The sequence below is a fragment of the Ovis canadensis genome, chromosome X, assembly GCF_042477335.2.
Source record: "Ovis canadensis isolate MfBH-ARS-UI-01 breed Bighorn chromosome X, ARS-UI_OviCan_v2, whole genome shotgun sequence".
In the NCBI taxonomy this organism is placed as follows: Eukaryota; Metazoa; Chordata; class Mammalia; order Artiodactyla; family Bovidae; genus Ovis; species Ovis canadensis.
In genome coordinates this window covers 79,124,055-79,140,588 of record NC_091727.1, presented here as the reverse complement: position 1 = coordinate 79,140,588, position 16,534 = coordinate 79,124,055, and the positions used below count along the sequence as shown (strand labels likewise).

The following is a 16,534-nucleotide window of genomic DNA, read 5'->3' as shown; positions in this document are numbered from 1 at the left end:
AATGTTCATCGCAGCACTGTTTATAATAGCCAGGACATGGAAACAACCTAGATGTCCATCAGCAGATGAATGGATAAGAAAGCTGTGGTACATATACACAATGGAAGGGAGTTTTAATGTAAAGGGGAGCTGGGACTCTTTGTTTCTTTTTATTTCTGAACAATGATATATTGATATTTCAGATAATAAATCATTCCAGTTTGTTCATCCCTGCAAGCAATGGTTTTAATCTTCATTTATGAGTTGCAAAGTCCACTTTGTTAGAAGCACTTGATAAAATACTCAGTTACCATTTTTTTATACTGTAGTTCAACTGCTGTGTGACAAAAGGCTCCAGCTCAGAAGATAAACTGCAAATAATTCCTGAAGAACAAATGTCATATGTGTTTTACAATGAATGGGACTTTTTAAAGCAGATTATTCCCTCACCAAAGTGACAGGGTAGTTCAATACTTATTTGGTTGTGAATGTCATGTAAGTATTTTTTGACACCTCCTCCCTATAGTCAGCTACTCATCACATTACAATTTCAAGGGATTTAAAAGTGAGACTTAACTCTATCTCTATTCAGAGAAAAAGAAACTCATCTATAAAACAAGAGGATATTATACTGCTGAGGGTATGCAAATTATTTAAATAAAACAAAATGCAATCGATCCAGTTTTGTGGGGTTATGTGGGAGAAGAATATTTAAGCTTTGACACTCTTTCCTGCCCTTAGCTATCAAGTGATTATGTTTTTAAACATAAATTTATTCATTTTAATTGGAGGTTGGTTACTTTACATAATTGTATTGGTTTTCCCATACATCAACATGTATGCACCACAGGTATACACGTGTTCCCCATCCTGAACCCCCCTCCCACCTCCCTCCCCATACCATCCCTCTGGGTCATCTCAGTGCACTAGCCCCAAGCATCCAGTATCATGCATTGAACCTGGACTGGCGACACACTTCACATATGATATTATACATGTTTCAATGCCATTCTCCCAAATCATCCCACCCTTGCCCTCTCCCACAGAGTCCAAAAGACCGTTCTATACATCTGTGTCTCTTTTGCTGTCTCGCATACAGGGTTAACATGACCATCTTTCTAAATTCCATATATATGTGTCAGTATACTGTATTGGTGTTTTTCTTTCTGGCTTACTTCACTCTGTATAATAGGTTCCAGCTTCATCCACCTCATTAGAACTGATTCAAATGTATTCTTTATAATGGCTGAGGAATACTCCTTTGTGTATATGTACCACAACCTTCTTATCCATTCGTCTGCTGATGGACATCTAGGTTGTTTCCATGTCCTGGCTATTATAAACAGTTCTGCGATGAACATTGGGGTAGACGTGTCTCCTTCAATTCTGGTTTCCTCCGTGTGAGTGCCCAGCAGAGGGATTGCTGGATCATATGACAGTTCTATTTCCAGTATTTTAAGGAATCTCCACACTGTTCTCCATAGTGACTGTATCACTTTGTATTCCCCCCAGAAGTGTAATATGGTTCCCTTTTCTCCACACCCTTTCCAGCATCTATTTTTGTAGACTTTTTCATGGTGGCCATTCTTACCGGCATGAGATGATATCTCACTAAGGTTTTGATAGGCATTTCTCTAATAATGAGTGATGTTGCCCATCTTTCCATGTGTTTATTAACCATCTGTATGTCTTCTCTGGAGAAATGTCTGTTCAGTTCCTTTGCCCACATTTTGAGTGGGTTGTTCGTTTTTCTGGTATTGTATTGAGCTGCATCAACTAGTTACATATTTTGGAGATTAATTCTTTGTCAGTTGTTTCCTTTGCTATTATTTTCTCCCATTCTGAAGGCTGCCTTTCCACCTTGCTTATAATTTCCTTAATTGTGGAAAAGATTTTAAGTTTAATTCAGTTCAGTTCAGTCGCTCAGTCGTATGCGACTCTTTGCGACCCCATGAATCGCAGCACGCCAGGCCTCCCTGTCCATCACCAACTCCCGGAGTTCACTCAGACTCGCGTTCATCGAGTCAGTGATGCCATCCAGCCATCTCATCCTCTGTCGTCCCCTTCTCCTCCTGCCCCCAATCCCTCCCAGCATCACAGTCTTTTCCAGTGAGTCAAATCTTCGCATGTGGTGGCCAAAGTACTTGAGTTTCAGCTTTAGCATCATCCCTTCCAAAAAATCCCAGGGTTAATCTCCTTCAGAATAGACTGGTTGGATCTCCTTGCAGTCCAAGGGACTCTCAAGAGTCTTCTCCAACACCACAGTTCAAAAGCATCAATTCTTTGGCGTTCAGTCTTCTTCACAGTCCAACTCTCACATCCATACCTGACTACTGGAAAAACCATAGCCTTGACTAGATGGACTTTAGTCGGCAAAGTAATGTCTCTGCTTTTCAATATGCTATCTAGGTTGGTCATAACTTTTCTTCCAAGGAGTAAGCGTCTTTTAATTTCATGGCTATAGTCACCATCTGCAGTGATTTTGAAGCCCCCCAAAATAAAGTCTGACACTATCTACTGTTTCCCCATCTATTTCCCATGAAGTGATCAGACCAGATGCCATGATCTTCGTTTTCTGAATGTTGAGCTTTAAGCAAACTTTCTCACTCTCCTCTTTTACTTTCATCAAGAGGCTTTTTAGTTCCTCTTCACTTTCTGCCATAAGGGTGGTGTCATCTACATATCTGAGGTTATTGATATTTCCCGGCAATCTTGATTCCAGCTTGTGTTTCTTCCAGTCCAGCGTTTCTCATGATGTACTCTGTATATAAGTTAAATAAGCAGGGTGACAATATATAGCCTTGACGTACTCCTTTCCCTATTTGGAACCAGTCTGTTGTTCCATGTCCAGTTTTAACTGTTACTTCCTGGCCTGCATACAGATTTCTCAAAAGGCAAGTCAGGTGGTCTGGTATTCCCATCTCTTTCAGAATTTTCCATAGTTTATCGTGATCCACACAGTCAAAGGCTTTGGCATAGTCAATAAAGCAGAAATAGATGTTTTTCTGGAACTCTCTTGCTTTTTCCATGATCCAGCGGATGTTGCTTAGGTCCCACTTATTAAATTTTGCTTTTATTTCCATTACTCTGGGAGGTGGGTCATAGAAGATCTTGCTGTGATTTATGTCAGTGTTTTGCCTATGTTTTCCTTTAAGAGTTTTATAGTTTCTTGTCTTACATTTAGATCTTTAATCCATTTTGAGTTTCTTTTTGTGCATGGTGTTAGAAAGTGTTCTAGTTTCATTCTTTTACATGTGGTTGACCAGTTTTTTCAGCACCACTTATTGAAGAGACTGTCTTTTCTCCATTGTATATTTTTGCTTCTTTTCTTAAAGATAAGCTGTCCATAGGTTCATTTATTTATCTCTGGACTTTCTATTTTGATTCCCTGATCTATATTTCTGTCTTTGTGCCAGTAATATACCATCTTGATGACTGTAGCTTTGTAGTATAGTCTTAAGTCAGGAAGGTGATTCCCCCAGTTGAAACATGTTGAAAACCTTAAGTACATCAATTTAAATCTCACTACGGACTTCCCTGGTGGCTCAGACAGTAAAGCTTCTGTCTGCAATGCAGGAGACCTGGGTTCGATTCCTGGGTTGGGATGATCCCCTGGAGAAGGAAATAGCAATCCACTCCAGCACTCTTGCCTGGAAAATCCCATGGATGGAGGAGCCTGATAGGCTACAGTCCATGATAGGCTACAGTCCATAGGGTCGCAAAGAATCAGACGTGACTGAGCAACTTCACTTTCACTTTCTTTTCACATCTTCACTACAAACTTGAAAGGTATTTTTTTAATTACATGATGCAACCTATTTCAATCCTTCAAATATATAATATTTATATACAAATAAGCAAAAAGAAAATATCTTCTCTTGCTATGGGTACTGCTTAGTCATGTCCAACTCTTTGTGACATTGCATCAATATGGACAAGAATATCAAACAAGGGCACAAGAATGGATAGAAAGAAAATTCAAGGAGACTGGTTCAAGATGGCAGAGGAGAAGGACATGTGCTCACCTCCACCTGTGAGAGCAGTGAAACTGCAATTAGCTGTTGAACAACTATCAACAGAGGGATGCGGGAACTCACCAAAAAAAGATATCCCATGTCTAAAGACAAAGTAGAACTGTAACAAGACAGCAGGAGAGGTACAACCCTGATAAAAATCAAATTCCATACTTGCCAGGTGGGCCGCCCACAAAGTAGAGAATAATAATACCAAAGAAGTTGGTATTATTTTCATGAACGTTCTGAGCCCCATATCAGGGTTTCCAGGAAGGGGATCTGGCAAAGGGACTAGAAAACCCCAGGGAATCTGACTTTGAAGGCCAGCAGGATTTGATCACAGGACCTTCACAGAAGTGAGGGAAACAGGGACTCCACTCTAGGAAGGTGCAAAGTCTCATGCACACCAGGATCCAGGGAAAAGGAGCAGTGATTCCACAGGAGACTGAACCAGACCTACCTTCTAGTGTTGGAGGTTCTCTTGTGAAGGTGTGGGTCAGCAGTGATTCACCATGGGGATGGGGGTACTGGCAGCAGCAGTCATGGAAGGTGCCCCTTGGTGTAACTCCTCTTGGAGGTTTCCATTAACCCTACCATAGAACCAGAGACTCCAGGACTGGGTCATCTCAGGCCAAACAACTAAGGGGAGGGAGTGCAGTACCATTGAATTAAGGTTTTATGGAACACAGCCCTGCCCACTGGAGGAAGACCCAGCTTTTCCTACAGTCAGTTCCTCCCGTCAGGAAGTTGACACAAGCCTCTTAGACTCATCCACCAGAGGGAAGACAGAAGAAGCAAGAACTACAATCCTGCAGTCAGCCACCAGAAAGAACATCACATCACAGAAAGCTAATTAAAATGAAAGGCAGATGGTTATGTCCCAGATGAAAGGACAAGATAAAAACCCCAGAAAAACAACTAAATGAATTGGAGATGGGCAATCTCCAAGAAAAAGAAATCAGAATAATTGTAGTGAAGATGATCTAGTTTCTTGGAAAAAGAATGGAGAAGATGCAAGAAATGTTTACCAAGGGCCTAGAAGAACTAAAGAACAAACAAGCAGAGATGAACAATACACGAGAAGGAATCAACAGCAGAATAACTGAAGCAGAAGATCAGATAAGTGACCTGGAAGGCAGAATGCTGAAATCACTGCCATAAAACAGAATATAGAAAAAAAAATGAAAAAAAAAATCCAGCCTAAGAGACCTCAGAAACAACATTAAACACACCAACATTTGCATGATAGGGGTCCCAGAAGGAGAAGAGAGAGAGAAAGGACTCAAGAAAATATTTGAAAAGGTAGTAGCTGAAAACTTCCCTAACATGGGAAGGGAAATAGTATATCAAATCCTGGAAATGCAGAGAGTCCCAGGCAGGATAAAACCAAGGAGGAACATACCAAGACACAGAGTAATCAAATACACTAAAATTGAAGTCAAAGATAAAATATTGAAAGCAATAAGGGGGAAATGACAAATAACACACAAGGTAACTCCTATAAAGTTATCAGCTGATTTCTCAAAAGAAATTCTACAATTCAGAAGGGAATGGCATGATATATTTAAAGTGATGAAAGTTCAATTCAGTTCAGCTCAGGCACTCAGTTGTGTCTGACTTTGAAACCCCATGGACTGCAGCACATGAGGCCTCCCTGTCCATCACCAACTCCAAGAGCTTGTTCAAACTCATATCCATCAAGTCGGTGATTCTATCCAACCATCTCATCCTATTTGTCCCCTTCTCCTCCTATCTTTAATCTTGCCCAGGATCAGGGTCTTTTCCAATGAGTCAGCTCTTCAAATTAGATGGCCAAAGTATTAGAGTTTCAGCTTCAGTATCAGTACTTCCAAGAAAAATTCAGGATTTATTTCCTTTAGGATAGACTGGTTGGATCTGCTTGCAGTTCAAGGGACTCTGAAGAGTCTTCTCCAACACCACAGTTCAAAAGCATCAAATCTTCGGTGCTCAGCTTTCTTTATAGTCCAACTCTCACATCCATACATGACTACTGGAAAAACTGTAGCTTTGACGAGATGGACCTTTGTCGGCAAAGTAATGTCTCTGCTTTTCAATTGTCCTCCAATTAAAATAAATACATTAAAAAAAATAAAATGTAAGATAATACTGTGAGTAATTTTTAAAACTTGGACAAAAGCTAGAACAATATAATCTACCAAACAGTCCCAGGAAGAATGGAAATATAAATTGATAGCCTGGCAGGCTATAGGCCATGGGGTTGCAAAGAGCCAGATATCAGTTAGCAACTAACACTATCCTTTCCTATGTATAAAATAGATTACTAATATGAACCTGGCTTCCCTGGTGGCTCAGTGGTAAAGAATTCGCCTACACTGCAGGAGACACAGGAGATGTGGGTTCAGTCCCTGAGTCAGGAAGATTCCCTGCAGGAGGAAATGGTAATCCATTCTAGTATTCTTGCCAGAAAAATACCATGAACAGAGGAGCCCTACATAGGGTTGCAAAGAGTCAGATACGACTGAGCAACTGAGCAGAATGAGTACCTACTGTATAGTACAGGAATTCTATTCATTTCTCTGTGGCAACCTAAATGGGAAGGAAATCTAAAAAATAGAGGCTATACATATATGTATAGTTGATTCATTTTGCTGTATAGCAGAAACTAACACAACACTGTATAGCAACTATATTAAAATAAAAATTAATTTAAAATATCTATGCAAACACATATTTTCCCTTCTGATAATTTTAAATGTCTTCATTATATACACATAAGAAAACTAAAACAAACAAACAGAAAAGATTGATTACATCAAGTGTTAATAATTAACTGGAGAGTGGGAGGGAGGCTCTGGGGGTGGGGGGGTGGAATACGTATAAATACAGCTGATTCACTTTGTTGCACAGCAGAAACTAACAAAACATTGTAATTGAAACGTGTGTATTACCATATGTGAAATACATCACAAATACAAGTTCAGTGCATGAAACAGGGCACTCGAACCCTGAGGGATGGGATGGGGAGGGAGGTGAGAGGGGGGTTCAGGATAGGGGACACAAGTACACCCTTGGCTGATCCATATCAATGTATGGCAAAAACAAAACACTAAAATATCATAAAGTAATTAGCCTTTAATTAAAATAAATCAATAAGTTAAAAGAAAACTATATTCCAATAAAAACAAATAAGATTAAAATGAAACAAATTGATAAAATTTTTAAAAAACTGGACTATGTGATGATATTTTATCCAGTTTATTCTACTTTTTCTATTTCATTGTCAGTGGTCACATATCATCTCAGTTCAGTTCACTCAGTCGTGTCCAACTCTTTCCGATCCCATGAACCACAGCAAGGCAGGCCTCCCTGTCCATCACCAACTCCCAGAGTTCACTCAAACCCATGTCGATCAAGTCGGTACTGCCATCCAACCATTTCATCCACTGTCATCTCCTTCAGTTCCTGCCCTCAATCTTTCCCAGGATCAGGGTCTTTTCCAATGAGTCAGCTCTTTGCATCAGGTGGCCAAATTACTGGAGTTTCAGATTCAACATCACATCTTCCAATGAACACCCAGGATTGATCTCATTAGGATGGACTGGTTGGATCTCCTTTCAGTCCAAGGGACTCTCAAGAGTATTCTCAAACACCACATTCAAAAGCATCAATTCTTCTGCACTCAGCTTTCTTTAGAGTCCAACTCTCACATCCATACATGACCACTGGAAAAACCATAGCCTTGACTAGATGGACCTTTGTTGGCAAAGTAATGTCTCTACTTTTTAATATAATATCTATTTCTGCTTCATTGACTATGCCAAAGCCTTTGACTGTGTGGATCACATTAAACTGTGGAAAATTCTGAAAGAGATGGGAATACCAGACAACCTGACCTGCCTCCTGAGAAATCGGTATGCAGGCCAGGAAGCAACAGTTAGAACTGGACATGGAACAACAGACTGGTTCCAAATAGGAAAAGGAGTATGTCAAGGCTGTATATTGTCACCTTGCTTATTTAACTTCTTTGCAGAGTACATCATGAGAAACGCTGGACTGGATGAAACACAAGCTGGAATTAAGATTGCTGGGAGAAATATCAATAACCTCAGATATGCAGATGACCCCACCCTTATGGCAGAAAGTGAAGAAGAACTAAAAAGCCTCTTGATGAAAGTGAAAGAGGAGAGTGGAAAAGTTGGCTTCAAGCTCAACATTCAGAAAACTAAGATTATGGCAAGCAGTCCCATCACCTTATGGCAAATAGATGAGGAAACAGTGGAAACAGTGGCTGACTTTATTTTGAGGGGCTCCAAAATCACTGCAGATGGTGACTACAGCCATGAAATTAAAAGACGCTTACTCCTTGAAAGGAAAGATACGACCATTTTATTTAGTCTTTCCAATTTCTCCATCTCTTTTTCTCTTGTTTTCTCAAGGCTTTATCAAATGTAGCAGAAAATGTTTTGTGTGTGTTAATAAATAAATAAATAAATATATATATATATATAGAGAGAGAGAGAGAGAGAGTATAATATATATTAGAAAACAAGAATTTTTGTTTAGCTAAAAATGTATGACACTTTGGCTAAGTATGAATAGAATGCTAGATTTTATAATTTATATTCTTTCAAAACTTTAATATAGTTCCATTTAATCTAGTATTACTGCAAAAAGTCTAGAAAGCTTATTATTTTAGTGATTCTCTTAAAAATTTTTGAATGAGGATTGAAACATCCAATCCTCTCTGAGAATATAAAGAAATACTGAAAAAGAAAAAAAAAACATAGGAATTTAACATGCAAAATAATATTATTAATTGAAGTATAGATTTTATTCAAATTTCACAAAATCTTATGCTAGTGTTCATTATTGCTTTCCATAACTTATTCAAGATTCCACACTGTGTGTAGTTGCATTGAGCAGCTTCAGCTACATGCAACAAATTCTGATAAATTCTCTTTCCATTTGCATTCTGTTACAGATATTTTCTAATTTTCCTTGCTGTGACTTCTTAGACACAACCATCATTTAAAAGTGGGCATTTAATTTCCAACTCAATCTGATTGATTATATTCTATGCAGCCAAAGACGGAGAAGCTCTGTAGAGTCAACAAAAACAAGACCAGGAGCTGACTGTGGCTCAGATCATGAACTCCTTATTAACAAATTCAGACTTAAATTGAAGAAAGTAGGGAAAATCGCTAGACCATTCAGGTATGACCTAAATCAAATTCCTTATGATTATACAGTGGAAGTGAGAAATAGATTTAAGGGACTAGATCTGATGATAGAGTGCCTGATGACCTATGGAATGAGGTTCGTGACATTGTACAGGAGACAGCGATCAAGACCATCACCATGGAAAAGAAATGGAAAAAAGCAAAATGGCTGTCTGTGGAGGCCTTACACATAGCTGTGAAAAAAAGAGAGGCGTAAAGCAAACTAGAAAAGGAAAGATATAAGCATCTGAGTACAGAGTTCCAAAGAATAGAAAGAAGAGATAAAAAAGCCTTCTTCGGCGATCAATGCAAAGAAATAGAGGCAAACAACAGAATGGGAAAGACTAGAGATCTCGTCAAGAAAATTAGAGATACCAAGGGAACATTTCATGCAAAGATGGGCTCGATAAAGGAACAATATGGTATGGATCTAAAAGCAGCAGAAGATATTAAGAACAGGTGGCAAGAATACACAGAAAAACTGTACAAAAAAGATCTTCACGACCCAGATAATCATGATGATGTGATCACTAATCTAGAGCCAGACATCTTGGAATGTGAAGTCAAGTGGGCCTTAGAAAGCATCCCTACGAACAAAGCTAGTGGAGGTGATGGAATTCCAGTTCAGCTGTTTCAAATCCTGAAAGATGATGCTGTGAAAGTGCTGCACTCAATATGCCAGCAAATTTGGAAAACTCAGCAGTGGCCACAGGACTGAAAATGTCAGTTTTCATTCCAATCCCAAAGGAAGGCAACACGAAAGAATGCTCAAACTACCGCACAATTGCACTCATCTCACACGCTAGTAAAGTAATGGTCAGACTTCTCCATGCCAGGCTTCAGCAATACGTGAACCGTGAACTTCCTGATGTTCAAGCTGCTTTCAGAAAAGGCAGAGGTACCAGAGATCAAATTGCCAACATCTGCTGGACCATGGAAAAAGCAAGAGAGTTCCAGAAAAACATCTATTTCTGCTTTATTGACTATGCCAAAGCCTTTGACTGTGTGGATTGCAATAAACTGTGGAAAATTCTGAAAGAGATGGGAATACCAGACCACCTGACCTGCCTGTTGAGAAATCTGTATGCAGGTCAGGAAGCAACAGTTAGAACTGGACATGGAACAACAGACTGGTTCCAAATAGGAAAAGGAGTACATCTAGGCTGTATATTGTCACCCTGCTTATTTTACTTCTATGCAGAGTACATCATGAGAAATGCCCCCCTGGAAGAAGCATAAGCTGGAAGCAAGATTGCCTGCAGAAATATCAATAACCTCAGATATGCAGATGACACCACCCTTATGGCAGAAAGTGAAGAGGAACTAAAAAGCCTCTTGATGAAAGTGAAAGAGGAGAGCGAAAATGTTGGCTTAAAGGTCAACATTCAGGAAACGAAGATCATGGCATCTGGTCCCATCACTTCATGGGAAATAGATGAGGAAACAGTGGAAACAGTGTCAGACTTTATTTTGGGGGGGCCCCAAAATCACTGCAGATGGTGATTGCAGCCATGAAATTAAAAGACACTTACTCTTTGGAAGAAAAGTTATAACCAACCTAGATAGCATATTCAAAAGCAGAGACATGAGTTTGCTGACTAAGGTCCGTCTAGTCAAGGCTATGGTTTTTCCTGTGGTCATATATGGATGTGAGAGTTGGACTGTGAAGAAGGCTGAGCGCCAAATAATTGATGCTTTTGAGTTGTGCTGTTGGAGAAGACTCTTGACAGTCCCTTGGACTGCAAGAAGATCCAACCAGTCCATTCTGAAGGAGATCAACCCTGGGATTACTTTGGAAGGTATGATGCTAAAGCTGAAACTCCAGTACTTTGGCCACCTCATGTGAAGAGTTGACTCATTGGAAAAGACTCTGATGTTGGGAGGGATTGGGGGCAGGAGGAGAAGGGGACGACAGAGGATGAGATGGCTGGATGGCATCACAGACTCGATGGACGTGAGTCTGAGTGAACTCCGGGAGATGGTGATGGACAGGGAGGCTTGGTGTGCTGCGATTCATGGGGTCGCAAAGAGTTGGACACGACTGAGCTAGTGAACTGAACTGACTGAACTGAATTTCCAATTACATGGTGTTTTAAAGAATTTTTATATTAATTTCTCATTTTGATATATCTTGCTCACTTAAATGCCTTCTTCTCTGCAATCATTCTGTTTGTGTGTATTTTTTTTACTTTTTTAACTTTATTGAGTCTTTCAATGGCTAAGTCAAAGATCTCTCTTGGTAAATGTCACACTAAAGTTCAAAATATGTGCGTTATTTTCAAATATTTTTTATATTGATTTCTAACCTAATTTCATAGTGATAAGAGAACCGACTCTGTATGATTTCAATACTTTTAGGCCATGAAATTATTGCACCTTGTTTTATGTTCCTGGATATGTTCCAGTGTCTTCTGGTTTATAGTCTGTGGGAACTTGAATAGAATTTATATCCTGTGGTTACATGAAAATTGTATAAATCTTAATTATGCTGAATTGGTTCATAGTGCTTTTCAGGTCTACTATATCTTTGTTTTGTCTATTCATTTTATTAATTTTTGAGAGTTTCATATTGAAATTCCAGGTAAAAATCTTAAATTTATCTACTTAAAAATGATTGTAATATATAGTAGAACTATATATTTCTTTGTTCTGTATTTTCCAAGTCTCCTATAAATGTGAGATCATATTTTAAAAATTAAAAAAGTAAAAAATTAAAAAATAGAATCTTAAAAATATGTGGGTATCTGTTGTGAGGTAACAAGGTTCATTAACTGAAGTCAATTACAAGAAATTGCTTAAAACTTCTCAAACTTAAATTTTATCCAGACAAAAATATATCATGATCTTCAACTTTAAGTCATTGCAATTTAACAAATGTTACAGTACTTACTATGTGCAAGGCACTGATCTAGTTGGTTAAATTCCCTCCTCCCCCATGCTTAGTATTGTCAGACTTTTAAAGATCCATTGTTGCTTTTCACTTGCCTCGCAGAGAGTATTAAATATAATGAATTATGTTTCCAAATGTTTCTCATTTTCCTCTCAACTTTTGCAGTTCAATACAGACATCATTACTTCTCTACTAATACAGTGATTCTGTTTGTCATGCCTGAAACAACTACAGCACAGAGATTAAATACAATCTATACTCACATAAATCACTGATTAAATGAATCATGAAATTAATATGTAAATTGTGTATTTAACCTCTATTTATACAGCACTGTCTGTCACCATGTTGTAAATCTAAAACTAATTTCAAATTCACAGTTCTTCAAAAAGAACACCATGATAAAAGCTTGACATATTTATTAACTAAATGTTGAACTATATTGTGTAAGTAATTAACAGTCACGCCAGAACAGGGAGAGAAAAATTATATTTAAGCACAGATGTCACCTGTATGAAATGGCTAAAACTATTTTAGATTAGATTTTGATATTAGCCAAAGAATACTGCTATTTAATTTTTGACAGGCAAATCTGTTCCCATTTATTCACGATTCCATTAAGTATTTCACATTTAAATGTGCATGTCACAATCATCCATAGAAACAAAAATTCCCTTCAGTTTCCTTAAAGAAAAGAAGGTTCCTCAAAAATTAGATGATAATAAACCCATTCAAAGTTTAGTCAAAACTTCCTCAACTCAGCACATTAATAATACTTTATTTCTGATGTAAGGATAGACCACCTAAAATAAACAATGTGTATATATATTTTAATGATATACTGAATAACATTATTTAAATGTTTGATGAGTCTTGTCATGACCAACATGGTATTTTCTGAAAAAAGTATTTTATTCCATAAAGTTGTTCAAAGAATACAACTCTGAAGTTAAGCATAGCACAAAAATACGTACCCAAGAAAATGTGTTAGACTAAGTATTCTTGTTCCCTCACGAATTTTATCATTGATTTTAAGAACTCTTTCTTACTCCTAGCTGCTATACTTCTAATCTGATTTTCTCTTAAGAAGTTACATTAAAAAAAAATACATGCATAAACTATAGGATATGGTATTTAAAATATTTATAATATATAATCTTGATCACAATGAAAAATAATCACTTATTTCAAATGGTATTCCACATGCACATGAGAGGCAAAATCTGGTTTGTGTCTAATTTTCTTTTATTTATTATTATTATTTTTAATATAAATTTATTTACTTTTTTTATCTAGTTAAATCAAATTAACTGGTTACATTGACAAAGGGCAAAATATAACAAATTTCAAATTCAGCTAAAGAAAACTGTTTCTCAGAGTTTTACCCTTCAATAAACCTGTGCTTTAAGTTTCCTCATGTCTGAGCCATTTCGAATGTGCCTAAATACTCTCAAAAAAATCTAAGGTCCAAAGTCAAGTTTACAAAGTATGAATAACTTTCTGATAAAATATTTCAAAAAGAACTGTATAAAAAATGAGGCAATCAATACTCATAATTTCTATGTTGGCACCTTATCTTGGAAAATACTTCTATTTTTTAATATAAATTTATTTCTTTTAATTGGAGGTTAATTACTTTAAAATATTGTATTGGTTTTGCCATACATCAACATGTATCCACCACAGGTATACACGTGTTCCCCATCCTGAACCCCCCTCCCTCCTCCCTCCCCATACCATCCCTCTGGGTCGTCTCAGTGCACCAGCCCCAAGCATCCAGTATCATGCATCAAACCTGGACTGGCAATTCGTTTCACATATGATATTATACCATTTCAATGCCATTCTCCCAAATCATCCCACCCTCTCCCTCTCCCACAGAGTCCAAAACATTGTTCTGTAGATCTGTCTCTCACATACAGGGTTATCATTCTTTGTTCAATTTGTAGTAAATGTCATTAATACTCCACAACCCTCATGGATAGATTGTCCTGAGCCATCCATATTCTCCTGCCTGATTGGCCTTATAACCACTTGAATACGTTCTTAACACAGTTGACTGGAATTATCAATACACTTCATATTTATGAGGTGGAATTTCTCTGCGTTTAAGGCTTCCTGGTCCCTACCAGATCTGCACCCATATCTGTGCCATTTCCAACCAAACTAAATAGAGCAAATTCCTCCATCCCAGGAATCCTGAAGAGGGGGCCGGGGAGGGAGAGAGGGCCTTAGCTAATCACATTAAATAGAAGCAGACAAAAGAAAAACATAATCACAATATTTTTATATAGATAGCATTCATTAGAATGAATTAGAGTGCAATAATTAGTCATTTTCCCTTTGCTTCTTATTTACTAAAAGAAAGAGATGGTCCAATATACTTCACTCCCTTTTACATATGATCTGTCAAGTATATCTCATGATAGAAAGATTTCAAGGGACACAAAGTAAGATAATTTCCTAGATGAAATAGCTAAACACCTTAAAAATGAATTAAATGCAATAAGGCATGTTAAGAGTTTAGCACAGTGCCTAGACCAACACTAATATTCAATAAGTGTTGAATATAATGATGAGTGATGATGATGATGATGAAGATTATAATGACATCATGTTTATTAATAGAATGTTAAAGTTGACACATAAGGAAGCATTATATCATTAGTAAAGAGCATGTTTCTGAAGATTATGAAAAAATGCTGCAAAAGTATAATTATATGAAGTTAAATAAAAAAAGAATGGAGAAATATGTATACCCTGTAATTACAATATTGCTTAAATAAATAGGTAGATATATGCATAGAAGAAAAGAAGGAAGATCATGCAGTACCTCTGGATGGTAGAAATATAGGCTTATATCTGCATTGCTATAGATCCTCAAATGTCTCTAACATATTTTACTTTTATAATCAGGCTATATATATATATATATATATGCAAATTATGAGATGATATAACCTCTAAATACAAATAAAAATACTTGTATCTTATTTTAGCAGTTCTCAGAAGTTTTTGGTCTTAGAATCACTTTCCAAATTATTAATTTATTTAAAATAACAATAATAAAAGCAATATATATTAACAAAAATAACATATATTATGAAAAAACTTATTTTACAAATCAAAAAATACATTTTCTAACATTTTGTGAGAATGACTTTCTTTTACATTTTCGTAAATCTAGAAGAGAGATGGATCGTCTATCGACTTCTATACTCACTCTAATGCATGATGATGTTGTGGATGAAACACAGGGAGAAAATTCAGCTTTATTAACATGTGTAATTGGAAAAGCAAGGAAACTTGTGGACCTCCTGGACATCCTGGAAGTATCTTAGGGGCTCCCAGGCATATCTTAAACCATACTTTGAGAACTTCTGTCTTAACATGTCATTTTACAAGAATTTTTTCCCATAATTTTACAATAACTCTCATATTGGAGAGGAAATAATGACATTCAGTTCAGTTCAGTTCAGTCACTCAGTCGTGTCCAACACTTTGTGACCCCATGAATCGCAGCATGCCAGTCCTCCCAGTCCATCATCAACTCCCGGAGTTCATTCAGACACACGTCCATCAGGTCCGTGATGCCATTCAGCCATCTCATCCTCGGTCGTCCCCTTCTCCTCCTGCCCTCAATCCCTCCCAGCATCAGAGTCTTTTCCAATGAGTCAACTCTTCACATGAGGTGGCCAAGTACTGGAGTTTCAGCTTTAGCATCATTCCTTCCAAAGAAATCCCAGGGTTTATCTCCTTCAGAATGGAATGGTTGTATCTCCGTGCAGTCCAAGGGACTCTCAAGAGACTTCTCCAACACCACAGTTCAAACGCATCAATTCTTCGGCGCTCAGGCTTCTTCACAGTGCAATACTCACATCCATACATGACCACAGGGAAAACCATAGCCATGACTAGATGGACCATAGTCGGCAGGGTAATGTCTCTACTTTTGAATATGCTATCTAGGTTGGTCATAACTTTCCTTTCAAGGAGTAAGCGTTTTTTAATTTCATGGCTGCACTCACCATCTGCAGTGATTTTGGACCCAAAAAAATAAAGTCTGACACTGTTTCCACTGTTTCCCCATCTATTTCCCATGGAATGATGGGACCAGATGCCATGATCTTAGTTTCCTGACTGTTGAGCTTTAAGCCAACTTTCTCACTCTCCTCTTTTACTTTCATCAAGAGGCTTTTTAGTTCCTCTTCACTTTCTGCCATAAGGGTGGTGTCATCTGCATATCTGAGGTTATTGATATTTCTCCCAGCAATCTTGATTCCAGCTTGTGTTTCTTCCAGGGGGGCGTTTCTCATGATGTACTCTGCAAAGAAGTTAAATAAGCAGGGTGACAATATACAGCCTAGATGTACTCCTTTTCCTATTTGGAACCAGTCTGTTGTTCCATGTCCAGTTCTAACTGTTGCTTCCTGACCTGCATACAAATTTCT

The 16,534-nt window shown here is 37.6% G+C and overlaps 1 protein-coding gene across 2 annotated transcripts in view; it reads right to left on the bottom strand.

Moving 5' to 3' along the window:
• Positions 1–16,534, bottom strand: part of DACH2 (dachshund family transcription factor 2) — a 676,785-nt gene that overhangs the window by 562,522 nt on the left and 97,729 nt on the right. The window lies entirely within an intron of this gene.